We start from the raw sequence: 27,564 nt of genomic DNA on the forward strand, positions 1-27,564 counted from the left end.
GGTACTTACTAATGTATTGTGATTGTCCATATTGCCTCCTTTGCTGGCTTTATTCATTTTTCCTTCATATTATACCCTGCTCGTTTCCATGGTTACAGACCACGAAGCAATCCAGCAGCAGTGACCATGCTTGCACATTATAGGAAAAAGCACCAGTCTATGTGAAATCTCATGGTCCCGGCCACCAAAGAGGCTGATGCTATTTCCTATAGTGTGCAAGCACGGCCTCCACTGATGGATTGCAGGGTGGTCTGTAACCATGGAAACGAGCAATGTATAATGTGATGGGAACATGAATCGAGCCAGCAAAGGAGGCAATATGGACAATAACTATACATTAGTAAGTGCCTTGTATTAACTTTCTCTACCTGATAAATGCCACTTGCTGAAGTGAGACAACCCCTTTTAAGTGTTTGGTCAGTGATTTCCATCAGTGATTTGTGAGCCAAAACCATGAGTGAAGCCTACACAGAGATAATGTATAATGGAAAGTTCTGCACCTTTTCTGTGGTTTTGACCCGAACCTGGTTTTGGCTTACAAGTCAGTGATGGAAATCACTGACCAAACACTGACGTGTGAATAAGGCCTTACAGTAGCACCAAAAAGTGAGTGAGATTTAAAAAATCTTACCCACATGCTGCATAAAATCGACCACCAAAAGAACTTGACCTGTCCTGTGGATTCTAAATCCGTAGCATGCCAATTTATATTGGTTTGCAGTGCACAGGGTGAAATCTATGGCAAACTCGCATTTACACTGCAAACTGAGCCACACAATGTGCACCATTTGATGTGGATTTTGATTCTGGAAGACGCATGAGGTCTCGTGCAGAAGGCAGGTGGCACATGGCTCATACAGGACTCTGCTGCTGTCCGACGCTCCGTCGAGTACCTGATGTACGGAGCTATTCTCTTTTAGAAGCAATCTTGTAGAGAAAAGCTCTATACAGATGGCATCCGATGGAGCATGCACAGCGTTTTCCTGTCAGACTTATAAGTAATTTGTCCGAAAATAAATCTCCAAATGAAATTGGAGGCCTACAGGGTAAAAGCACCAAAGGTGTAATAGACAGAGCCATTATATGGTCATGTGCATGAGGCCTTACCCATGGATTGATCCAACATACAGTAGGTAGGGTCCTGACCCACCCTCATAACTCATTTGGGTTCTTGGAATTGTCTAAGAACGACAACCCCTTTAAGCTGCTCTGTTCCTCCTAGCCTGACATGTATTCATCATTGCTATGCTAATGGGACCCTCGACTTACTCCCTAAGCCACTAGTCAGGCTCTACTTGTTATATTATTATGTACTTTGGAAGCTTCTTTAATGCTTTTTTAAGACGTTGCTAACAGATGTTTTAGAGGGGAAATGTTTGTTTTAAAGTGCGTTTTCAGGTTATAAAATTCTACAGTATGTATTATCAAGATAATACAAGCGCTTTCATTTGTTGTGGTTTTATTGGGTCCCGGATCATAGCACAACATTACTTTAAGGTAAAGCGGAGAAAAGCTCCGGAGTCCGGAAGTCTACACTAAGGGGGTCATTTATCGAACTGGTGTAAAGTAGAACTGACTTAGTTGCCCATAGCAAACAATCAGATTCCATCTTTCATTTTTCACAGCTCCTTCAGTTTGATAAATCTCCCCCTAAATATGTTCATGTGAGTACATTAACTAGACAGATGTCAAAAGAGTGACATTTTACCTTCTCTGCAGACGATATATACTACAGAGAAACCCCAAAAAGATATGGAATGTTGACCTAGACTATGCTATTCTATGCAAACCATATTCATAACAATCAGACATATAAAATATCCCGGTAAATATAGATAGATATGAGAGTTATAGATATGAGAGTGATAGATATGAGAGTGATAGATAGATAGATAGATAGATAGATAGATATTAGAGAGATAGATATTATATATATATATATATATATGAGATAGATAGATAGATAGATAGATATAGACAAGTAGATAGATAGATAGATATAGATAGATAGATAGATAGATAGATAGATAGATATTTTTTATCTACAGTACAGACCAAAAGTTTGGACACACCTTCTCATTCAAAGAGTTTTCTTTATTTTCATGACTATGAAGGCATCAAAACTATGAATTAACACATGTGGAATTATATACATAACAAACAAGTGTGAAACAACTGAAAATATGTCATATTCTGGGTTCTTCAAAGTAGCCGCCTTTTGCTTTGATTACTGCTTTGCACACTCTTGGCATTCTCTTGATGAGCTTCAAGAGGTAGTCCCCTGAAATGGTCTTCCAACAGTCTTGAAGGAGTTCCCAGAGATGCTTAGCACTTGTTGGCCCTTTTGCCTTCACTCTGGGGTCCAGCTCACCCCAAACCATCTCGATTGGGTTCAGGTCCGGTGACTGTGGAGGCCAGGTCATCTGGTGCAGCACCCCATCACTCTCCTTCATGGTCAAATAGCCCTTACTTTCAAAGTTTTCCCAATTTTTCGGCTGACTGACTGACCTTCATTTCTTAAAGTAATGATGGCCACTCGTTTTTCTTTACTTAGCTGCTTTTTTCTTGCCATAATACAGATTCTAACAGTCTATTCAGTAGGACTATCAGCTGTGTATCCACCTGACTTCTCCTCAACGCAACTGATGGTCCCAACCCCATTTATAAGGCAAGAAATCCCACTTATTAAACCTGACAGGGCACACCTGTGAAGTGAAAACCATTTCAGGGGACTACCTCTTGAAGCTCATCAAGAGAATGCCAAGAGTGTGCAAAGCAGTAATCAAAGCAAAAGGTGGCTACTTTGAAGAACCTAGAATATGACATATTTTCAGTTGTTTCACACTTGTTTGTTATGTATATAATTCCACATGTGTTAATTCATAGTTTTGATGCCTTCAGTGTGAATCTACAATTTTCATAGTCATGAAAATAAAGAAAACTCTTTGAATGAGAAGGTGTGTCCAAACTTTTGGTCTGTACTGTATTTAAAGTGTACATCCCGGCATATACCTTAAACAGAATCCATAAGTGTGATGTGAACAGAGCCTGTTCGGGTGGGTTCACACTAGCGTTATGGAATCCGTTATGGCTTTCCGGAAAGCCATAACAGTTTCTGCCTTATGTTCATCATGTACAAGTTCCAGCAAACTCCCCACAAACCAGAAATGTCATATTTAGCCTTCTTTATAAGCTCATTCACCTCTATGTGAGTTGTATTACATCTCCTTACACATCAGAGATTGTATAGCGCTGCCTTACAGTACATACTCTGTACATTCATGTGGATGAGGTCTTACTGTATTATGATAAAATGTACTTATGAAGGTTGGAATCCTACAAACTACATAACATACGGTACATCACCATGTGTCTCTTCATCTGCTAAGAGTTCAATGCTTTATTAGGGAACCTTAAAGCGTTTTTCCTGTTATAATGATTTGTAAGCAAGTTCCTGCTGAAACAGAAGATGCATACTTACCTGCTCCACTCCGGTCCTCCTCGCTGACTCCATCTTCCGGTCCCTGCGCTGTATACATCTGACAGTACATGAGCACGGTCACATTCACCGCTCCAGCCATTGATTAGTTTCAGCAGTGATGTGACCACAAGCCTCCCCATATTATAGTCATGCCTTAATGTACCTGAGCACTTTTTATTAAATACGATGATCAGTTATTAAGTGCACAGAGGGTGAGCCTGAGCCACTCTCTGCACCATTGCTTCACCGCTTTTCCCTCCTACTTGATTGACAGGGCCGGATGTGATGATGTTGCAGAAGCCTGGTCTTGTTTGTCAACCAAGAGAGGGAGGGACTAGCAAAAGAAAGCAGAGGAGCTATGGTGCACCAAGTGCACTTAACTAAGCATATTTAATAAAAGTGCACTTAATCTGGATTGCAGCATATGAGCATGCACATACAGGTATGATTATAATATGAGGAGTCCGCCCTACAAGACACTTTGTCCAGTTTTATTTTTCTGAAGACACTCCCTTTAACCCCTTCACTACCGAGCCACTTTTCACATTAAATCCCAGGCTGATTTTTGCAAATCTGACATGCGTTACTTTATGTGCTAATAACTTTGGAACACATTTACTTATCCAAGCCGTTCTGAGATTGTTTTCTCATGACATTTTGTACTTTATGACAGTGGTAAATTTGAGTCAATATATTTCACCCTTATTTATAAAAGAATCCCAAATTTACCCAAAATTTCGAAAATTTCACAATTTTCTATATTTGAATTCTCTACTTTTAAGACAGATAGTGATACCTCATAAAATTGTTATCAATGAACATTCCCCACATGCTTGATTTATTTTGGCATAATTTTGTAAATGTAATTTTATTTTTTTAGGTTGTTAGAAGGCTTAGAATTTTAGAAGCAATTTTTCAAATTTTCAACAAAATTTCCAAAACAATTTTTTTAAGCACCAATTCAGTTATAAAGTGATTTTGAGGGGCTTACATAATGAAAACCAACCATAAAAAAAACTACACCCTTCCAATTATTCAAAACTGATGTTACAAACTTTGTTAACCCTTTAGGTGTTTCACAAGAATTAAAGGAAAATAGAGGTGAAATTTCAGAATTTCACTTTTTTTGTAGAATTTTTATGTTAATCAATTGTTTTCTTTAAACACAGCAACAGTTAACAGCAAAACAAACCTCAATATACATTACTCTGATTCTACAGTTTACAGAAATACCCCATATGTGGTGGTATACTGCGCTTTGGGCTTGTGGCAGTGGTCAGAAGGAAAGGAGTGCAATATGGATTTTGGAGGCAGATTTTGCTAGAATGGTTTTTAGGCACCATTTTGTATTTAAAGAGACCCTGATGTACCCCTACAGTGGAAAGCCACAAAATGTGACCCCCTTTTGGAAACTACACCCCTAAAGAATATATTAAGTGGGGTACTGAGCAATTTGACCCCCTAATCGTTTTACAGAATTTGGAAATACATGGCTGTGAAAATGAAAAGTTTCATTTCTTCCAATAAAATGTTGCTTTAGCCCCAAATTTTTCATAAGCATAATTTGTTACCTATTTTCTCCTGAATACAGCAACACCCCATATGTAGTGGTAAACTGCTGTGGGGGCACATGGCAGCACTCAGATAGAAAGGAGCATCATTTGGCTTTTGAAGCAGATTTTGATGGATTGGTTTACGGGTGCCATTGGATTTTTATTTTTGTGTGATTGTCTAATGTGGGAGTTCATTTTTTGTGGGAAGAGGTGATGTTTTCATTGGTATCATTTTGGGGTTCATAAGACTTTTTGATCGCTTTGTATTAAACTTTTAGTAAGGAAAGGTGACAAAAAATGGCATAGTTTTTTTCAATTTTTTTACAGCATTCACCTGAGGGGGCATATCATGTGAAATTTTTATAGAGCAGGTTGTTACGGATGCGGCAATACCCAATGTGTCTATTATTTTTATTTTTGTTAAGTTTTACACAGTGAAAGCTTTTTTGAACAGAATAAAATCTTGTTTTTGTGTTGCCATTTTCTGAGAGACATACTTTTTTATTTTTGGGCAATTGTCTTAAGTAGGGGCTCATTTTTTACGGGATGAGATGACGGTTTGATTGGTACCATTTTGGGATACATAAGACTTTTTGGTCACTTGATGTTGAACTATTTTTTACGGCATTCACCTGACACGGTGGATCATGTTATATTTTTATAGAGCCGGTCGATACCTAATATGTATACTTTTCTTGTTTTCCCTATTTTTTTTTACTATTTTTTTACGCTTTTTTTTTTTTTACTTAAAACTTTATTTTATTTTTTGTTAAACTTTATTTTTTTTCCTTTTTTTTTTGTCCCACTCTGGGACTTCAACTTTTGGTTGTATGATCCCCTCTGAAATGCATTTTAATACATCTGCCATTACTACCTGTTGGTGTAGGGCAGCTGTGGTGAAACTATGACTCCCAGCATGCTTTATTAATTTCTACGGAGTTCTGAGAACAGCCAAGCAAGTGTGCATCTTAGGAGTTGTACTTTTACCACAGCTGGAGTGCCAGATGTTAGCCATCAAAGGGGTAGGGCATCCACCGTTTGAGTACTTTTACTGTAAAGAATCCTTTCCTGTATTTATATCTAAATCGCTTCTTATCAATAGGCAAACAATGTCCCCTGGTCCTTTGAGAATGTCCCCTGATTATTAAGAATGTGCTCCGGTCCTTTGACATCGTAAGCCATTTATTGTGACATCATAAAATATGATTATGACATCATAAATGAGAGTGAAATCCAATCTCATGGACTCAGCACATCCATGTGTTCATTTAAATGGCCACTGTGTTATATTACATTTATCCTCTAGTGGCCGCTGTGGGTTAGAATTGCTGGACCAGCAGCTGATCTTCAGTTCCTCTACATGAAGTGATTGTCAGTTCAGGCCTACAACTTTTTACTAGGGTCTTCACCTTGTAATTGCATTATCATGCAGTGGAGTATGCCTTTAGAGAAGGAGATGCTGGGATTAAGCACGCTTGTAAGAAGCACCCACATTTCCCTCAGGCCTCTTTTACACGGGCGTCATGTTTTAGGGCCGGATAAGATGCGGGTGCGCCGTGGGATAATGCGCAATTTTCCACATTTTAATGCGTTTTGCACGCGCGTGAGAAAAATCGGTATGTTTGGTACCTAAACCCGAACTTCTTCACAGGAAGTTCGGGTTTGGGATCGGTGTTGTGTATATTTTATTATTTTCCCTTATAACATGGTTATAAGGGAAAATAATAGCATTCTTAATACAGAATGCTTAGTGAAATAGGGATGGAGAGGTTAAAAAAAATAATAATAATAATTTAACTCACCTTAATCCACTTGTTCGCGCAGCTCGGCTTCTCTTCTGTCTTATTTCTTCAGGAGCTGGTGATGGATCATGTGACGGACCATGTGATGAGCGCAGTGACATCACCACAGGTCCTTTTCCTACTGCACATCAAAGATGAAGACAGAAGAGAAGCCGGGCTGCGCGAACAAGTGGTTTAAGGTAGTTAAATTATTTTTTATTTTTTGTATATATATTTTGTATTCTGTATTAAGAATGCTATTATTTTCCCTTATAACTATGTTATAAGGGAAAATAATAATGATCGGGTCCCCATCCCGATCATCACCTAGCAATCGCGCGTGAAAATCGCACCGCATCCGCACTTGTTTGCGGATGCTTGCGATTTTCACGCAGCCCAATTCACTTCTATGGGGCCTGCGTTGCGTCAAAAACACACAAAGAGGAGCATGCTGTGATTTTCACGCAACGCACAAGTGATGCGTGAAAAACACTGCTCATGTGCACAGCCCCATAGAAATGAATAGGTCCGGATTTAGTGCGGGTGCAATGCGTTCATCTCACGCATTGCACTCGTGCGGAAAACTCGCCCGTGTAAAAGAGGCCTTAGGAAGGAGGACCTCCTGTCTTGGTTGAGTGTCTTGGTTGATCCCTGCATTACCTAGGAGTGGAAATGTCTGCATCTTAAAGGAACAGGGTGTGTCACTTAAGCTCTTTGGTGAAATATAGGCATGCATTCTATAGTACCTTCCGCAAATGCTAAATGGTCAGGTCAGGTCTATTTAAAGGATTGGGAATAAAGTTAAAAATTCTCTAATGGAGTTATCCTCACACTGTTGAAAATCTCCACTTGTAGTCAGTGAACAGAAACCTTGCTTACTTTCTGAGGCTGAAACATACTATGGACCTCTTTGCAATAGCCAGTATTAGAGCTATCCTCAGTCCTGTCCATTTAACCAGTAAGATGCCATGGTGAAAAGGGACTGTGGCACCTAATTGTATTTACAGAACGAAGTGGCTTCTTCTGTAGGCCCATTGCACAACCCCCACCCGCAACATGGCCTTGCAAAAGATCAATAAAGTCAGTTTATAGAAAGCATCCTCAATTTTTTATTCTTATGAAAAAAAGAACTGCATAAAATTGGTATCCCTGCATCCATACTGATCAAACTGTAAAATGATCAATTCTACTATACTGTGAATTTCATAAAGCAAAATTAAAAGCATTGCCAGTGCCCATGGTTTTCTTCCATCCTGCTATCCTGGAAAATGGAATGATAAATTATCAAAAAGTTGTATATACCCCAAACACCAGCTGAAAAACTAAAATGTTACGGGTATTGAAATGTGATGATATAACATGAAGTTGGTATTGTCGTAATCACATTGACCCAAAGTAATACAGTCCTGATGAAAAGTTTAGGACCACTTGAAAAATGGCAAATAATCATATTTAGCATGGCTGGATCTTAACAAGGTTCCAAGTAGAGCTTCAACATGCAACAAGAAGAAATGGGAGTGAGACAAAACATTTTTTGAGCATTCAATTTAATGAAAACAACGAATAAACTGAAACAGGCTGTTTTTCAGTTGATCAAAAGTTTAGGACCACACCTCCAAAAAAAAAACTAAACCCCCCCAAAACAGAAATCCAACTTCCAAAACATGAACCCAGTAATGAGTAGCTTCGCCGTTATTGTTTATCACTTCCAAAATTCGTTTCGGCATGCTTGATGCAAGCGTTTCCATTAGGTGAGTGGGAACATTTCTCCAAGTGGTGAAGACGGCCGCACGAAGGCCATCTACTGTCTGGAACTGTTGTCCATTTTTGTAAACTTCTCTTGCCATCCATCCCCAAAGGTTCTCAATTGGATTTAGATCAGGGGAACACGCAGGATGGGCCAAAAGAGTGATGTTATTCTCCTGGAAGAAGTCCCTTGTCCTGCGGGCATTGTGTACTGTAGCGTTGTCCTGTTGAAAAACCCAGTCGTTACCACACAGACGAGGGCCCTCAGTCATGAGGAATGCTCTCTGCAACATCTGGACATAGCCAGCGGCCGTTTGACGCCCCTGCGCTTCCTGAAGCTCCATTGTTCCACTGAAGGAAAAAGCACCCCAGACCATTATGGCGCCCCCTCCACTGTGGTGCGAAGAAAACATCTCAGGTGGGATCTGCTTGTCATGCCAGTAACATTGAAAAACATCAGGACCATCAAGGTTAAACTTTTTCTCATCAGAGAATAAAACTTTCTTCCACCTTTGAATGTCCCATGTTTAGTGCTCTCTTGCAAAGTCTAAACGATCGTTCAAGGAGACGAGGTCTTTGAAGACGTTTTTTGTTTTTGAAGCCCTTCAGTCTCAGATGCCGTCCGATGGTTATGGGGCTGCAGTCAGCACCGGTAAGGGCCTTAATTTGGGTCGAGGATCGTCCAGTGTCTTGACGGACAGCCAATTGGTTCCTCCGGCCCAGTGCTGATGAAATGTTTGTTGGGTCTTCCACTTGACTTTTTTGTTCCATAACCCTCAGGATCATTTAAGAAATTCCAAATGACTGTCTTACTGCGTCTCACCTCAGCAGCGATGGCGCGCTGTGAGAGACCCTGCTTATACAGTTCAACAACCCGACCACGTTCAAAAAGGGAGAGTTTTTTTGCCTTTGCCATTACAACGTGTGACTACCTGACAGAAAATGACAATGAATCCACTGTCCACATCTTTGCGCAGATTTGGCCTTTTAAAGGCATGTGGTCCTAAAATCTGGATCAGCTGAAAAACAGCCTGTTTCAGTTTAATCGTTATTTTCAATTAATTGAATGCTCAAAAAATGTTTTGTCTCACTCTCATTTCTTCTTGTTGCATGTTGAAGCTCTACTTGGAACCTTGTTAAGATCCAACAATGTAAAATATGATTTTTTGCCATTTTTCAAGTGGTCTTAAACTTTTGATCAGGACTGTATGTTAGTTATAATGCACAGTGAACTCTGTAAAAACAAAGCCTCAAAAAATCAATGGCAGAATTGCTGTTTTTTTCCATCCCTTTCCAAAAAAAAAAAATGTTATACAATACATTATGTGAAAAACGGTGCCATTAAAAAAAGAACTCATCTCACAAAAAAACAAGCCCTTATGTTGCCACGTTGGATGGAAATAAAAATATATAGCAAAAAAAAAAAGTCTCATGCACACAACCGTATTTTTGGTCTGTGTCCAATCCCCATTTTTTTGTGGATCACACACAGACCCATTCATTTGTATGGGTCCGCAAATTATAGAACAAATTATAGAACCTGTCCTATTCTTGTCCATTTTGTGGGCAAGAATAGGCTTTTTTACAGTGGGTCCCACGAAAATTATGGGATGCACAGAGGCTGCATCCATATTTTGTGTATCCGCAATATACGGTCATGTGGAGGAGGCCTAAAGGGGTTGTTTGAAATAATAAAAAATCTTGGACATGCCCCCCAATTACCTAAAATAACAAATCATGCTATACCCCTGCCGCTGTGCACATTACTGCGCAGTGCACAGTGACATGCAGCTTTATGGCATATCACCGCTGCAGCCAATCACCATCCTCATTGGTAGACCATTGAGGACAGTGATTGGCTGCAGCAGTCACCGGTACAGCTAGCGAACAAGAAGTGGCAGGAGCAGAGGCGTGAGTATAACATGATTTAGATTTTTATTTTATTTTAGACAATCAGAGGGCTTCCCCGAGTTGTTAATTATCTCAGGCAACCCCTTTAAATCCCAAAAAGGCAGTATCCATCAGCCATTAACAAATCTATGGTTGTCCACAACCCAGAAGCTGGACCGGTGTCCATCAGTTGTTCACCCATTCAGCTTTAATACAAATAAGGGTTGTTGAGATGAGGCGCAAAATGAGGAGGATACAAAATAAAATACACATTTTGCATCTGCATTTTTTCAAACGCTGGTAAATACAGCTAAATATCTTCAGCGGTTCTATATGGCTCTGCTGGGTTTATTTTCGCAGGTGCAGCGTGTCTTTGTGAATATATACCTCTACAGCTGCACTGTATTTATATCTACAAGACGACAGCTGGATGTACCTGGCAGTTCTCCTAACTCTTCCCTAAACGGCAAAGGGACAAACAACAAAATGGATTTAGATATCATTTTCCCTCTGCATCCTAGCAAACAATTGTAACTAAATAGAAGCCGAAACGCGCTGCTGTATAGGGCCAGACCATTACCAACAACATTTGCTCCAACATAACATTATTTTCTTGCTAAAACTTTTTCTCCCTGAATAGAAGCTGCTAGAAGAATGCCTGCTTCTTCACGCTGTGAATCTAATTATGACTGTCAGCAACGCATAAGGCATTTGTATGTTTACTGAAGCTTGTAGTCATGCATTATGTGTGACTGAACCGTACTCTGTGATTTCCCCTAAATAACTGCCCCGCTGGAGCCGAACTTCAGGCCGGAGAAGTGGTCAAGACAGTCTTGTCAGCTGTATATTATCTTGCCTTCAGCTACGTAACCTCCTAAGCCTCGCCATTTCCATCCAGCTGTTGAAAAAGCTGTAAAAATGCCAGCAGCCTTATTAAACATGCCACCTTGAATTCCAAGTGATTATAATGCTGCCTCGTTTTTCTCCAAAATTGCCAGCAAATGCAAAATACTGTGGGATATGAGAGTAATAAATCTAAAGAAATATGCTGCATCGCTTTGTTTTTTTTTTGCTTCTCCTGTAGATTATGGGGCCCATGCCAGGATTAGAAGAAAGACTTGGCTATGGTTTGCGCACCATGTCCCCGATCCGGCATCATTCAATGGTATCACAAAACAGACACCTGACTCTTCTCTGTGAGAGCGTTTTCAAACGTCGCACATATAGTAGTCCAGTTATCATGCTCCCTTGTGGGGTTTTCTAGGAGTATTCTCTAAACTTGTCCAGAGTCAATCTGTAAACCCAAGACCTCCTGATCTTGGTAATTATTAGGCTACATGTGCACTACTGTTAAAATCTTTTCGGCAGGCTGTTCCGGCAGAGGAACTGTCTGTCAGAGTTCATGGTATCTGGCATAGCCAGATATTGTCTTTTCCTGGCGGAGCCTATTGCCTATAATGGGACGCGGTGGGGATCCGGGCCCTGTTTCCGGCATTAGTGGCTGGGATTTGGCTGGACAAGGCCAAATCCAGGCACTAATGCTGGAGACAGGCCGGATCCCCACCAGGTCCCATTATCGTCACTGGGGCCTGGGGGTGCTCCAGCCCTTTTTGGCTATGCTGGATATGATGAACTCTGATAGGCTGTTCCTCTGCTGGAACAGGTTGCCAGACGATTTTTTAACAGTAGTATGTAACTAGCCGTAGTTTGCTAACCGCGTGTTATCTAACGCAAATGTCATCCCTATTATAAAATAATATGCGTTACAGTTAGAGAGCACATTTCTATACACAAAAGTAATAGGGTATATAAAGTAAATACCTAATAATGTGTTTATTAACAGAAATCCCACAAAAAATGCACTAGATCAACAATCAATAAATAAAATCCTGACTTTATTAGATAAATAGATAAAATACACTTGGAACAACATATAAAAGGAACATACCTAAGATAAGGGCTGACACGTGCTCAGGAAGTGATGTGTCTGGCACTTGGGCAAACATGTGAGTGTAACGAGGCACTAAATTAATATATTAATTATCTTATGTTATATCATTGGTGGGTTGACATATAAAATGCATTATAGATGATCCCTATCCCCCTCCTCCCTTCCCCTCCGAAAAAGCTCTGGGTGTGAAACGCGGGCAGGTAGTATATGCATGTAGCTTTACAGTGGGCCCCAAAAAGGAATTTTACTGGTGGGCCCTAGGCACCCCAGTCCAACACTGGTGAAATATACATCAGGGTGGGTGTCCGATAGTGTTGAGCTTGAATATTCGAATCGCGAATATTAATCGCGAATATTGTAACTTCGTAAATTCGCGAATATTTCAAATATAGTGCTATATATTCGTTATATCGAATATTCTTCATTTTTTAACATCTGAAAACATGATTCCTCCCTGCTTCTTTCTTGTGGGTCAATAAGCCATTGGCCCACAAGCAACTTAAGCAGGGGGGAATCATGTTTTCATATGGAAAATAAAATGACCAATATTCTAAAAAATGAATACATAGCAATATAGTGAATATATTCGTTATTTAGAATTTTGCCATTATTTTTTTCCTATCTGTACAGTTGTTCGCATACTCCTTCCCGACAAGCGTCCCCGTCACCATGGGAACGCCTGTGGGTTAGAAAATACCATCGGATCTGATTTTTTCCCCTGAGATCGTGAAAACTCAGATCCGATGGTATATTCTAATGCACACAGGCGTTCCCATGGTTACGGGGACGCTTGTCGGGGAGCAGTATGCCAAAGTGGAATAACAGTACACATTGGGGAAAAAAAAAAAGAATATTCTAAATAACGAATTTATTCGTAATATTGCTCTAACTTCGTCTTTTAGAATATTCGTAAAATACACATATAGACTGCAATTTAGCTAATATAGTGCTATAGTAATTTTTTTAATAGTGTACATATTTTCCAAAACTGAAGTTCAGAAGAGGCAAAAAAAATTAGACCAAAAAAAAAAGATTATAGCACTATATTAAATAGTAATAGCTAAATATTCTAAAAGACGAAGTTAGAGCAATATTACAAATATTCGGAAAATACACATATTAGCCTAGCCATAGTCATAGGAACGTTGCCTTATACTGTAAAAAAAAATATCGCAATACGCGAATAATTAAATCGTATATTATTTGCGATAAATAGAATAATGACGAATATTCGATTTCGACGAATATAAGACGAATATTCAATCGAATATTCCCAAAATATCGCGAAAATCGAATATATGGCACATCCTGCTCATCACTAGTGTCCGATGCTCCACTGTGATCGGCATATTTTGTCTTTCATTATCTCAATTATATATATTTACCTAACAAGGTCATGATTTTATTTTTTAATTGTTGGTCTAGTGAATTGCTTATAGTTTTTAAATTTCTGTAAATTCAATTGGGGTATGATCTGATTCAATGTGGACCTGAATGGATTCAAATCAGAAGTGCTTCAATTGCCCTGAAAAGCTGTAGACAGCATTCTGTTCTCTCTCACACACACTTTCCCTCTCCTGCTCTCTCATAAAAGTCTCCAGAATCTATTCATCTAAAATTCTGATTCTACAAAATCCAATTTTTTCAAAATATTCAGGTTGAACTCGGATTCTATAGAATCAATTGGCTGACCTCTAATTACAATATTATTATGCAAGACATACAAAAGTGCCATACAGCATAGCTAGGAGAAGTCATTTCAAGAAAAGGAACAAGATATCCATAATAATGGAAAATAAGAAAATATTAGCTGAGCTAATTTTGTCAGATGTGGTATAGCTTGCTGTCATAAAAGGGGCTATCATCGAAAAGATCATGATAACCAATCCTCAGAATGGGTCATCCTTATCACATGGGCAGGGTCCGAGTCCTGCAGCCCCGCCAATCAGCTGGTTCAGACCTCCTGGCAGCTTACCAAGTACAGAGACATATATTGCATGGTGGCTGTGCTTGGAATTGGAGCTCAGCCTCATTGACTTGAATAGTGTTGAACAGCAACTAGGTCATGTGACTGATGTATAGTGATGTCACTGGCCTAGGTAGAGCCTCCAATGCTCACGAAGCACCTGGTCTCTCTCTACTAACAGCTGATCGGCAGTAGTCCAAGATATCGGTCCCCCACAGATCTGATATTGATGACCTATCCCGAGGATAGGTCATCAATATCTTTTCCCGGATAACCCCTTTAGCTCTAAACTCATTAGTGTAAAATTATACCTTGTCCATGGTTTTTCATTTCCTGCATTATCCAAACCCAAAGACTTATTGCAAGGCACATTGTGAGTGTAAAGCAGAGAAATGAGGTGCTAGAAATGAAGTGCTCCTTTTTGGTACTGTGTCAACTTTTGAAAGGTTCTTCCAGGAGGTCCTCAAGCCACGACATAAACATGCCCCTTTCCTGAAGTCAATGCACCATTATGGTCATGCCCCTTTTCATGCCACAGTGTCACCACTTCAATGCCCTGTTTTTGTGCCAGGAGTCCAGGAGAACTACTGTCCAGGAGAGATTTAACAACTGTTCCAGGAGGTGTCTGCTTTTCCTGGGAGAGTTGGCAAGTATGTGTAAACCAGAAATATTGCTAAAATAAGGCAATGGCTCACTCTCCCATCTACAAGGATTGGAGCTCTAGTCCAATTGAATCACCCTTCCAATGATTCAATATTTACGTGTAAACCAGGATAGAGAGAGGAGCCTGGTGCCTCCATACAGGACTAATGCACACGGATTTGCTGTACGCAGGAGGCCTTAAAGAGGTTGTCCCATCTCATACATTGGGGGCATATCACTAGGTTATGCCCAACAATGCACTTCTGGGGAGCGCACCTATCTCTAGCATTCCACCAGCATACACGGAATTCAATACAGACTGCCTCTTATAGGTTTCTGTGGTGCATGATGTCATAGAATTCCGTTATGGTCCATGGTAGTGGAATCCATAACGTGATTCATAGATAATCCGAACCCGAACCTTGTACGCTGAACTTGAAACACAAGTTTGCTCAACACTATTGACAGAATATTCCATAAATGTCTGATAGATACTCCTCCTCTGACATCGATCCTGCCTGGTGAGGCCGTTGCAACCAGGTGAAGAATGAAGGGAGAGGTGGCTGAGAAGTGGCTCTATCCACTTCTATGGGAGTCATAGCTCCTCTGTTTCCATGACCCCTATGGAAGTTAAAGAGGACCTTTCATCAGGCTAGCTCTACTCTAATTATTATCCTACCTTATAGGGCGGCCCCCACTGATGCCATCGCACTTTTTTTTTTTCTACAGAACCCCCCGTTTGTCCGCTGTTGGCCCCGTATATGTTGGCGCCTTATATTATAATAAGGTGACTCGGTTATACTAGGCGGAGACTTGTATTTTCCCTGGGAGTGGTTATCTTCTCTCTGGCTGTGAGCGCATCCAATCAGAGCGCCCCGCTCTTAGCTAAGGAGAATGAGCTCAAGGATATCTACACGCTCAAGTTCTCGCGATTCTCGCGAGAACTTGAGCTCATTCTCCCTAGCTGAGAGCGGGGCGCTCTGATTGGATGCGCTCACAGCCAGGGAGAAGATAACCACTCCCAGGGAAAATGCAAGTCTCTGCCTAGCATAACCGAGTCGCCTTATTATAATATAAGGCGCCAAAATATACGGGGCCAACAGGACTAACTGTAGAAAAAAAAAAGTTCTGTAGTAAAAAAATTAAGTGCCATGGCATCAGTGGGGGCCGCCCTATAAGATAGGATAATATTAGAGCTAGCCTGATGAAAAGTCCTCTTTAAAGGGGATGTCTCACTTCAGCAAATGGCATTTACCATGTAGAGGAAATTAACACAAGGCACTAATGTATTGTGATTGTCCATATTGCCTCCTTTGTTAGCCCGATATATTTTTCCATAACATTATACATTGCTGGTTTCCATGGTTACAACCACTCTATAATCCATCCGTGGTGGTCTTGCTTGTACACTATAGGAAAAAGTGCCGGCCTCTCTGGTGGCCGGGAACGTGGGGACGCACATAGGGAAATGCATTTTCCTATACTGTGCAAGCACGACCTCCACTGATGAATTGCAGGGTGGTCGTAACCATGGAAACGAGCAGTGTATAATGTGATGGAAAAATGAATCCAGCCAGCAAAGGAGGCAATATGGACAATCACACTATATTAGTAAGTGCCTTGTATTAACTTTCTCTACATGATTAATGCCATGTGCTGAAAAGATACAACCCCTTTAATGGCGAGAGTAGCACACTTTCTGTCCACTCATTCCTTACTTGAATGCAAAAGCTACCTCACCAGGCGGGACGGGGGATTGGGGGACACAATTGTGGAGATAAACGTGAATCCTAAAGGTGTGATCCTTATTATCTATCCAGCATTTAGAGCATACCTAGTCATGGGAAAGAATACAAAATCAGGATATGTTTGCATAATTGACAGGCTTTATTTCTCTAGTAGAGAACCGTTCCACACATGCCCTGTTGTGCTCTTCAGTCGTCTATATAAAATTGTTATTTCTAAGGGTACTTTCACACTTGCGGCAGAGGATTCCGGCAGGCAGTTCTGTCGCCGGCAATCCGGACGCAAACGGATGCCATTTGTCAGACGGATCTGGATGCGGATCCGTATGACAAATGCATTGAAATACTGGATCCGTCTCTCCGGTGTCATCTGGAAAAACGGATCCGGTATTAATTTATTTTGCATTTTTAAAGGTCTGCGCATGCGCAGACGGGAAAGCCAGATCCGTTTTGCCGGAACACTTAATGCCGGATCCGGCACTAATATATTTTAATGGGAATTAATGGCGGATCCGGCATTCCGGCAAGTGTTCAGTATTTTTGTCCGGAGAGAGAACTGCAGCATACTGCGGTATTTTCTCCAAAAAACGTAAGAGGGACTGAACCGATGCATCCTGAACAGAATGCTCTCCATTCAGAATGCATTAGGGTAAAACTGATCAGTTTGAGCCCCTGTGACGGAACTCAATGCCAGAAAACAAAAACGCTAGTGTGAAAGTAAGGCTACTTTCACACTAGCGTTCGGGTGTCCGCTCGTGCGCACCGTTTGAAGGGGCTCACGAGCGGCCCCGAACGCATCCGTCTGGCCCCAATGCATTCTCAGTGGAGGCGGATCCACTGAGAATGCATCCGTCTGCCAGCGTTCAGCCTCCGCTCCGCTCAGTGAGCGGACACCTGAACGCTGCTTGCAGCGTTCGGGTGTCCGCCTGGCCGTGCGGAGGCGAGCGGATCCGTCCAGACTTATAATGGAAGTCAATGGGGACGGATCCGCTTGAAGATGACACAATGTGGCTCAATCTTCAAGCGGATCCGTTCCCCATTGACTTTCAATGTAAAGTCTGAACGGATCCGCTCAGGCTACTTTCACACTTAGAAAATTTTCTACGTTTTAATGCAGACGGATCCGTTCTGAACGGATGCAAACGTCTGCATTATAGGAGCGGATCCGTCTGATGAAACATCAGACGGATCCGCTCCGAACGCTAGTGTGAAAGTAGCCTAAGTGTGAAAGCTATGTCAGGTTTATGGAATAGCAGTGTGACATATGACTGCTACGGCAGAGGATAGCAGATTTATCAGATTCCTCAATGGAAGATCTGCCTAGGCAGTCAAACCTTGTAGGGATCTTTCTGGCAGCCATGTTGGTCGGGATCCAGCTTTTCTAAAGCAAAAGAAGATTAGCTGAATATGTTATTTGCAACTTAACAAGAAAGGACAAGCCAATGACTTTCTGGTTATTTTTTTTATTTTAGGGGGTGTACGGTTCTTGAAAAGCAGATACTGTAATAGGAAGCAGCATTTTTTTAATAACAGATTGGGATTGCAGTATTAAGTTCTTACTGTACATGGAGTTCACGGTTCCTGTTAGGTGCTTGCTCCCTCTGTCGGCATTACTGAGTCTCCTCCACAATAGAGAGATAATGGACTAGGTCACCTTAGGGGGATTTAAAGGACGGACCGTTAACTAAGTTTGACATTTTCTGTGTTATTTGTTTGGCAGCAGCCAGCTCACACAGTTATCTTTAAAGGGGCATCCAGCGAGTTAGTGTTTAGCAGTAGATTTAGAAGAATTTTCTCCACAGTTTATTCTCCATTCTTTTCTTGAAGATTATGCTTATGTAACTTATTTAAACAACACTTGCATAAGTGTGTCATAGAAGTGCCCCGATCAACTTCTTCAAACTGTATCCACCATTTAACAGCAATGCTGTACTGATAATTTTCTAAATATATATTTATAATGGTCAGATTTTGAGCTCCAAATCCTCTACATAGACATAAAGTTAAATAAAAGTATACTGCTGCCGGCAGTCTCCACCACTAGAGGGACCATACATTAAACTAAATAATAATTATTATAATAATACCAGTATACAGTTAGCTCTCATGCTCCCTCTGGTGGCAGCTGCATGTAGCCGTAAAGTTATGTTTTAAAATTGTGTCTATGCGGGGAATTTGGAGCTTTGTGTCTTAAAAATCAATCTTGGGTCACTATTAGAGATTAGCGAATCAAAGTTGCCGAAGTGGAATTCGATCCAAATTTCAGGAAAAATTTGATTTGCACCGAATCCGAATTTCCTCATGCTTTGTGGTAACGAATCACATTTTCTCCTAAAATGGCTGCTGCTCATGTTAGGACATGGAGCAAAGAACTCTGGGAAGGCGAGATCACCCACAATGCCATGCATGCAGCCAATAAGCAGCCAGCCAGCCCCTGTGATGTAACAGCCCTATAAATAGCCTCAGCCATCGTGGATTCAGACATTTTCCAGTGTACTTAGTGCAGGGAGAGACGTCAGCAGGCGCTAGGGAGAGTGCTAGAAAAGACTTTAAAACTTTTATTTTGCTCTATAGAAGTTCAGGAAAAGGATATGGAGGAATCATTCCACAGTATTATAGCAGAACAGGGTTCAGTAGGGGAGTTTACAGCCTGGGTAATAGGAACAATCCTATTACACCTTGCTGCCCTGACTGGGGATCTAAATTGCCATTATACAGCTCTGTTATTCCAGCAAACTTTTCTTGTTATTGGGGTGCAAGTGCTGTTTGTTACAGCCATTAACAGGGTTTATTTCAAGGAAATATTTCTACATCTTATTTGCTCTTGTGCGGTGCAGTTATATGTTCTAAAGCATTTTTTGGCTTGTATTAGTGGGCAAAATAAGAGCTTATTAGCCGTTGTGTGGTGAAGTGAGAAAATCAAGCCCTTTTGGCGTGTATTAGTGGCAAAAAAATATATATTATTTGCCGTTCAGTGGTGCAGTTATATGTTCTAAAGCCTTTTGTGGCGTGTATAAGTGAAAAATATATATATACAGTGCCTTGCAAAAGTATTTACCCCCTTGACTTTTTTCGTATTTTGTTACATTACAACCTTAAATTCAATGTTTTGTTAATCTGAATTTTATGTGATGGATCAGAACACAATAGTCTAAGTTGGTGAAGTGAAATGAGAAAAATATATAAATAAAACAATTGTTTAGAAATAGAAAACAGAAAATTGGCATGTGCGAATGTATTCACCCCCTTTGTTAGGAAGCCCATAAAAAGCTCTGGTGAAACCAATTACCTTCAGTAGTCACATAATTAGTGAAATGATGTCCACCTATGTGCCACATGATCTGTCATTACATATACACACCTTTTGTGAAAGGCCCCAAATGCTGCAACACCTAAGCAAGAGGCATCACTAACCAAACACTGCCATGAAGACCAAGGAACTCTCCAAACAAGTAAGGGACAATGTTGTTGACAAGTACAAGTTAGAGTTAGGTTATAAAAAAAATATGAGCAATAGGATCAGGAAATAATGCTGCCTGCAATAACCACCTCTGATATATAGCACCTTATCTCACCCAAGAGATATTTGATCTATCTGCATATCCTGACTATCTGAATATTGCAAACGAATGATAATCAAGTTTTTAATTCACTGACTCTTATGTCCCAATCAAGAGCCTTCAGAGCTCCAATGATCAGGTTCATACAACATATCACCGATCATTATGGGGGGGGCCAGTGACGTTTTTTCATTATTTTTTATTTTTTATGTTCATCTTTTATATTTTAATTTTTTTGTCGCCAAATTGTGTGTTTCATTGTTATATTTTATCCATTGTATTTTATCTATTGTCCTCCATGTTTTGTCTATTTTAAGTGACCCACAAAAGTAGACCACAGCACCATATTTTGTATCTATAATAAATTACTATATGCTAGAATCCTGTCCTCAACATCACTGTCTATCTGGCATCAGATAGTGGAGTCCCCCCTACCATTTTACTCATTTGCTAGTTCCACAATAGCAAACCTGCCAAGAGACGTCCGCCCACCAAAACTCACAGACCAGGCAAGGAGGGCATTAATCTGAGAGGCAGCACAGAGACCAAAGGTAACGCTGGAGGAGCTGCAGAGTTCCACAGCAGAGACTGGAGTATCTGTACATAGGATGACAATAAGCCGTACGCTCCATAGAGTTGGGCTTTATGGCAGAGTGGCCAGAAGAAAGTCATTACTTTCAGCTAAAAACAAAAAGTCACGTTGTCAATTTACGAAAAGGCATGTGGGAGACTCCCAAAATGTATGGAGGAAGGTGCTCTGGTCTGATGAGACTAAAATTGAACTTTTCGGCCATCAAAGAAAACACTATGTCTGGCGCAAACCCAACATATCACCCAAAGAACACCATCCCCACAGTGAAACATGGTGATGGCAACATCATGTTGTGGGGATGTTTTTCAGCAGCCGGGACTGGGAAACTGGTCAGAGTTGAGGGAAAGATTGATGGTGCTAAATACAGGGATATTCTTGAGCAAAATCTGTCCCACTCTGTGCGTGATCTGAGGCTAGGACGGAGGTTCACCTTCCAGCAGGACAATGACACTTGACACTGCTAAAGCAACACTTGACTGGTTTAAGGGGCAACATGTAAATGTATTGGAATGGCCTAGTCAAAGCCCAGATCTAAATCCAATAGAAAATCTGTGGTCAGACTTAAAGATTACTGTTCACAAGCGCAAACCATCCAACTTGAATGAGCTAGAGCAGTTTTGCAAGGTGGAATGAGCAAAAATCCCAGTAGTAAGATGTGGCAAGCTTATAGAGAGTTATTCAAAGCGACTTGGAGCTGTGATTGCCGCAAAAGGTGGCTCTACAAAGTATTGACCTTAGGGGGGTGAATAGTTATGCACATTGACTTTTTCTGTTATTTTGTCCTATTTGTTGTTTGCTTCACAATAAATAAAAAAATCTTCAAAGTTGTGGGCATGTTCTGTAAATTAAATGATGCAAATCCTCAAACAATCCAAGTCAAGGGGGGTGAATACTTTTGCAAGGCACTGTATTATTTGCCATTCAGCGGTGCAGTTATGTGTTCTAAAGCCCTTTTTGGTGTGTATTAGTGGCACAAAAAAAAATATTTGCCGTTGTTTGGTGAAGTGAGAAAATTACAGCCCTTTTTGGCGTGTATTAGTGGCAAAAAAATATATATTTGCCCTTCAGCGGTGCAGTTATATGTTCTAAAGCCTTTTGTGGCATGTATAAGTGGAAAAAAGAAGGGCCTATTTGTTATTCAGCGGTGCAGTTATATGATCTAAAGCCCTTTTTTGGCATGTATTATTGGGAAAAAAATGGCTTATTAGCCGTTGTGTGGTGAAGTGAGAAAATTGCAGACTTTTTTGGGGTGTTTTAATGTTATTTGTATTTATTTATTTGATCTAACAGTATGTCAGACAGAGAACTGCCAGACCCTGCAGAGGGGAGTGGCAGAGGCCTAAATATTTCTGGCGCAGACACAGGTCGCAGCAGAGTAAGGAGGCTTGGCAGCAGGAGTTGCAGAAAGAGGGCTGAGCTCCCGGTGTCATCTAGTGGTCGTGTCTTGACCAGCAACCCAGCGGTTCTTGAATGGTTGACTCGGTCATCCACTTCATCCCAAGTGACATCAGACACACCCAGCCATGAGTTGGTGGGTTCGTCAGACACAACCCTTAGTTGGCATGGCCCTGGAGCAAGCCCTGTGCCCTCACCTGTCCTCAACCTGCCTCTGTCCTTTTCTGTTCCCTCAGCCAGAGAAGTATTATATGCTGTGGGCTCAGCTCCATTATACAGCGACAATGAGCTACTAGAGGACAGTCAGCAGCTACTGGCCAGCCCAGATGTGGAGACATCCACCGCTTCCTCCGGTAGGTGGGCAAGTAGCAATGAGGAAAGTAGAGTGCTAGCTGGTGTTGCGAGCGGTCATGAAAATAGCACACTTAAAATGAACTCTGGACCTTTTATCTGCTCTTGTAATTGGCATAATGAGAGAATAACACACACCTGGCCATGGAACAGCTGAGAAGCCAATTGTCCCATTACTTTTGGTCCCTTAACAAGTGGGAGACACATATGCAAACTGTTGTAATTCCTACACTGTTCACCTGATTTGGATGTAAATACCCTCAAATTAAAGCTGACAGTCTGCAGTTAAAGCCCATCTTGTTCGTTTCACTTCAAATCCATTGTGGTGGTGTATAGAGCCAAAAAATTTTAGAATTGTGTCCATGTCCCAATATTTATGGACCTGACTGTAAAAGTCATTTTTTAATACAAGTCATAGTTAGATCCTTTGAGGCATTTTTCTAGCTGATAATAAATTGATTTCAAGCACAAACACCACTAGCAATGAAGATTATTAGTGTGTTTCTGACTGATCTCCTGTGGTACTGACAGCTTCATATGTCTTCATACATGGAGAGGCTATGGGCGAGCTTTGCCCGAGGTGTGTAAATCCTGCAGTTACATATGCATCTCTCATGTAATTAGTGGTTCGCTGCAAGACATTTATAAAGCAATTTATCTACCTCTGTGCTATGGTCATTTGTGAGTCACCATCCATTAAGTACTCATTTTATACATTATGCTATGAATACGTAGCTGGTAAAAGGATCAGGAAATAAATAAGTGGTGGTCTCTGAGAAGAGTCATTTGAAACGTATGTACTATAGTTTTTGTAACTCCACTGTTATTTTCGAATGCTCTGAAGGACCCAGTTGGTTTCTGACTACTTGCGTTAGTGTAAAGTCCATGTTCATACTACATTTTGTTCCTACGCATCATGAAATAATCTAGTTGTGATCCTGTACATGGCCATTAGGAGGGTTGATCTGCCAACTAAACAGGCCCTGGTTGGTCAAACTGACTGTGAGCCTGGACACCGAGCCAATCACGAGTGTCCAATACTAGAACCAGGAGGGCGGTGGGGCGGGGGGGGGGGTCGATTTGAGCTTTCTGCTGACTTTGTTTTGCCTGTGATTTTGGTCCTGGCTCCTGTTTGTTCTGTGTGCTCAGTGCAATGCTTTATTTATGTTGGATTGTCTTGTGTACTGACCTCGGTCTGATTCTGGATTGGTCCCTTATCTACTGATTAGGTTTTTATGGTTTCTCTTGGCTTTGACTACTCTTCTTGCTTCTGGTTTAACCCTTTGTCTGCTGTTTTGGCTTTTATTGACTCTCCTGGCTCAGATTCCAGCTTGTTTTACTCTCCTGCTACACCTTGGCATCTGATAAGTCTGCCTCCTGTGAGCTTGCACCTGTTTTCTGACATCTTACTTCACAGATATAACCTGGATCTCTAGCAGCCAAGTTCAACCAGCCTCCCAACGGGCTCTGGTGAGCACCTAGGAGTAGCCTAAGACCTACTAACTAGAGTGGTGAAAGATAGCTTACAGTCAGATTCACAGTTTGCTGGCAGTAGTCCAGGATGGCGACCCTGTATTCTTCTTCAACTTTGTTTCTTTATACTAGAACTAGAAAACTATACTAGAAAATATATTTTTCATTTACATTTTTGTTAAATGTGTGGGTGTATAGGGAGGATACTTTGCATATAATGGGTGTTTTTTAATGTACTGTTTTTTTGTAATTTATGATTCTATACTGTTCTCCAAAAACAGTTGCTGTCATAAAGGAGAACAAACCCAGTCAACGGTATATCTCTTTTGGATTGCATTTGGGCTATTAAAGTATGGATACACAGAGGATATGTATGTTTGAATACTTTTTTATGTTGAGATGTATATTTTGGTGTAGAGTAATTATTTGAACAACATTGATCTTTTAAAAGCCTTATATAAATAGTTTAGTCACATTATTATGACCACCAGCTAATATCTAGAGTAACCGCTGTGTGCAGCACAGACAGCAACTAAAAGGGCTGGGAGTGACTCAATAAGGCCCTGGTAGGTTGTCACAGGTATCTGGAGCCATGCTTACTGCAGTGCATCCCACAGTTGCTGGAGGGTGCTTGAGGAGGATCCATGGAGTTGACACGGAAATCGAGGCACAGATGTTCAGTTGGGTTCAAGTCTGGAGAATTAGGGGGCCAGGGTAGTACTTGGAAGTCTTGGTCATGCTCTTTCAACCAATGTTAGACATTTCTAGCCGTGTCACTCGTTACATTGTCTTGCTAGAAGATCCAATCCGCCCCAGAGAAGACAATCATACATGGATGTAAGTGATCTGCAAGGATGGATTCATACCCAAATCGGTTGAGAGGACCCAGAGAATGCCACAAAAATATTCCACAGACGATAGCATTGCCACCACCAACTTGTGTTCTTACAGCAATTGCTTCTCGCCTGACAAGCCAACATCCATCCGTTCAATGAAGCAGAAAATGTGACTCATCAAAGAAGGCAACCGTTTGCTCCACTGTAGCATGTTGGTATGTCCTTGCTCACCTTCGTAGTCAACGTTCACTTCTCACATCAATAGAACGTGGTGTTCCACAGTTTCCACGTCACTTATTCACAATGGTGCCATTTGTCCACTCACAATACACTTTCACCACAGCAGCACAGAAACATTTTACAAATTTTACAAACAGAAATACTGTCACCCATGGCCAGAAAGCCAGTAATCATCCCTTTTTGCAACTCTGATAAATATCCCCTTTTACCAGTGACAGCAGGTATAGACGGATATGTGTTCAGACACCTTATATACCCACAATGCCAGCTCATGACGTGATTACCTTCATGAGCTACACGCTGCCTTTGTTGAAAGTATAAAGGGGTCATAATAATGTGACTCAACTGTATATATTGGCCCAGATTTACTAATTTACTAACAATCTGTCTAACAGGTGACACAGTTTGGTACAACTAGGGTTTCTATATTTTTTTCCAACTTGCTCGAAAAGGGTGTGGGGCTTATCAGAAAGATTCGGAGCTTCACAAGAAAAGGAGTGGCCTGAGATGCACCAAAATTGTGTGAAGAAAGGGATGAGATCTTAACAAACTCTGCCTCTAATGCCACCAGATGTAAGGCAGCTATCGTATAAGTCAATGTTCGACCCTTTACATACGCCTTGAGCATGACTCGGATATTAAATAATCCAGCAAATCATCTGCAGACAGCACCAAAATTGTGCCACAATTCTGGCATGAAATTCTCTCTCAAAGTAAGCCAACCAACAGTTGGTATAGTAGTAGTCAAAAGTGTCTGTTGCCCCTGGAGCACATTTCGATCTACCCTGAGACACTGTGATATGTAGTGCGGGTCTAGACAGTTTACGCCATTTATAGGATTAGTATTTTTGGGCCTATATTTTTGTAAAAGTAAAACAATTCTCCTATTTTATGTGGAAAGGTCAGTATTGAATTCAGTACGTTTTTATTTTTTATAAATGGAAGAAATGCTTGACTTTGCTTTTAGGACTTGTATGTCAAAATGCATGCCCAGTGTTCTTGGATTCATCTGCCTGATGACAATGCGGGCACCGAATGCTGGCACATCACCCAGCTTGGCATTGCCATTGCTCTAACCCTCAGGCATTTTCAGCTCATTAATCTGTTGCAGAAGAATTCAATGTCTAAAAGAAGAATCCTCCTTTTTCTTCCTGCTCTAATTATGAATTTTGTAATGAATCAGAAAGCTTAATAACTTGTATCATTTATCCTCTTTGTTCCAAGGAATACTGTGCACATGATTTCCCAAGAAACCTGTCCAAAATGTCATACTTGGCTACAAAGGGGAGTGCAATATAGATACTCTAGAAGGACAGAAGTGCAAAATATCAACAGAAGTAACATGACAAAACAATTTGAAGACCCTGTTAAGTCTCAGCACACTCACTATACTGGTCTATCAGGTGGCTCTTACAGCATGTATTCCTCTACAGTATGAACACCATTCTAAAGAAGGGTTGTTAGAGTTGTGCAAATATTGCAACTAAAGGCAGAAAGTTGTCTGGCCAATCCTATAAATGGTGTAAACTTGCTACAAAGCCTCCTGATTTTCGAGCAAGTTGGGAAAAAAGAGTGGAAAATCTAGTTGTGCCAAATTGAACCAAAGGCAGATTTTAGACACATTAGTAATCCTGGGCAGCTATCTGTGCTGCACTAATGCCTTATGGGAACATTTGCATGCCTACATCAGATTACGGTGCAGTGTCTTGTTTAAAGAATTCACTTTTCTGAATGCTAATTAAAAATAAAGGGGCGCATTAATTAAGACCGATGTTTTAGACGCCAGTATTAATAAAGCCCCATTTGGCAAAGGATCCGCTGAAGTTATGAAGAGGTGCAGGCTTCTCCATAACTTTGGCACATCCAGCACCAGTTCTAAGGCCTATTGCACACGACCGTATGGCTTTTTCAGTGTTTTGCGGTCAACAAAAAACGGATCCGCAAAAATACGGATGACATCCGTGTGCATTCCGTTTTTTGCAGAATCTGGCCCCTAATAGAACAGTACTATCCTTGTCAGTCATGCGGACAATAATAGGACATGTTCTATCTTTGAACGAAACGGAAAAATGAAAATACAGAAACTGAATTCATACAGAGTACATTCCAGTTTTTTCGCGGACCCATTGAAATGAATAGTTCCATATAAGGTCCGTATACGGACTGCAAAAAACGGAACGTAAAAGGAAAAAAATACGTTTGTGTGCATGAAGCTTAAATGTAAGACAGCTTCCTAGCTGTCTTACATTTAGACCGCCCATGCCATGCTCACAATTTTAGACCAGGGAGAAATCAGTATAAGGCATATTTCAGCATAATAAATGACTCCCTAAACTTTGTGGTGGTAGATGTAAGCTCAGCA

The 27,564-nt window shown here is 40.8% G+C and overlaps 1 protein-coding gene across 1 annotated transcript in view; it reads left to right on the top strand.

Moving 5' to 3' along the window:
- Window positions 1–27,564, top strand: part of EPHA6 (EPH receptor A6) — a 1,083,458-nt gene that overhangs the window by 250,553 nt on the left and 805,341 nt on the right. The window lies entirely within an intron of this gene.

The sequence above is a fragment of the Bufo bufo genome, chromosome 3, assembly GCF_905171765.1.
Source record: "Bufo bufo chromosome 3, aBufBuf1.1, whole genome shotgun sequence".
In the NCBI taxonomy this organism is placed as follows: domain Eukaryota; kingdom Metazoa; phylum Chordata; class Amphibia; order Anura; family Bufonidae; genus Bufo; species Bufo bufo.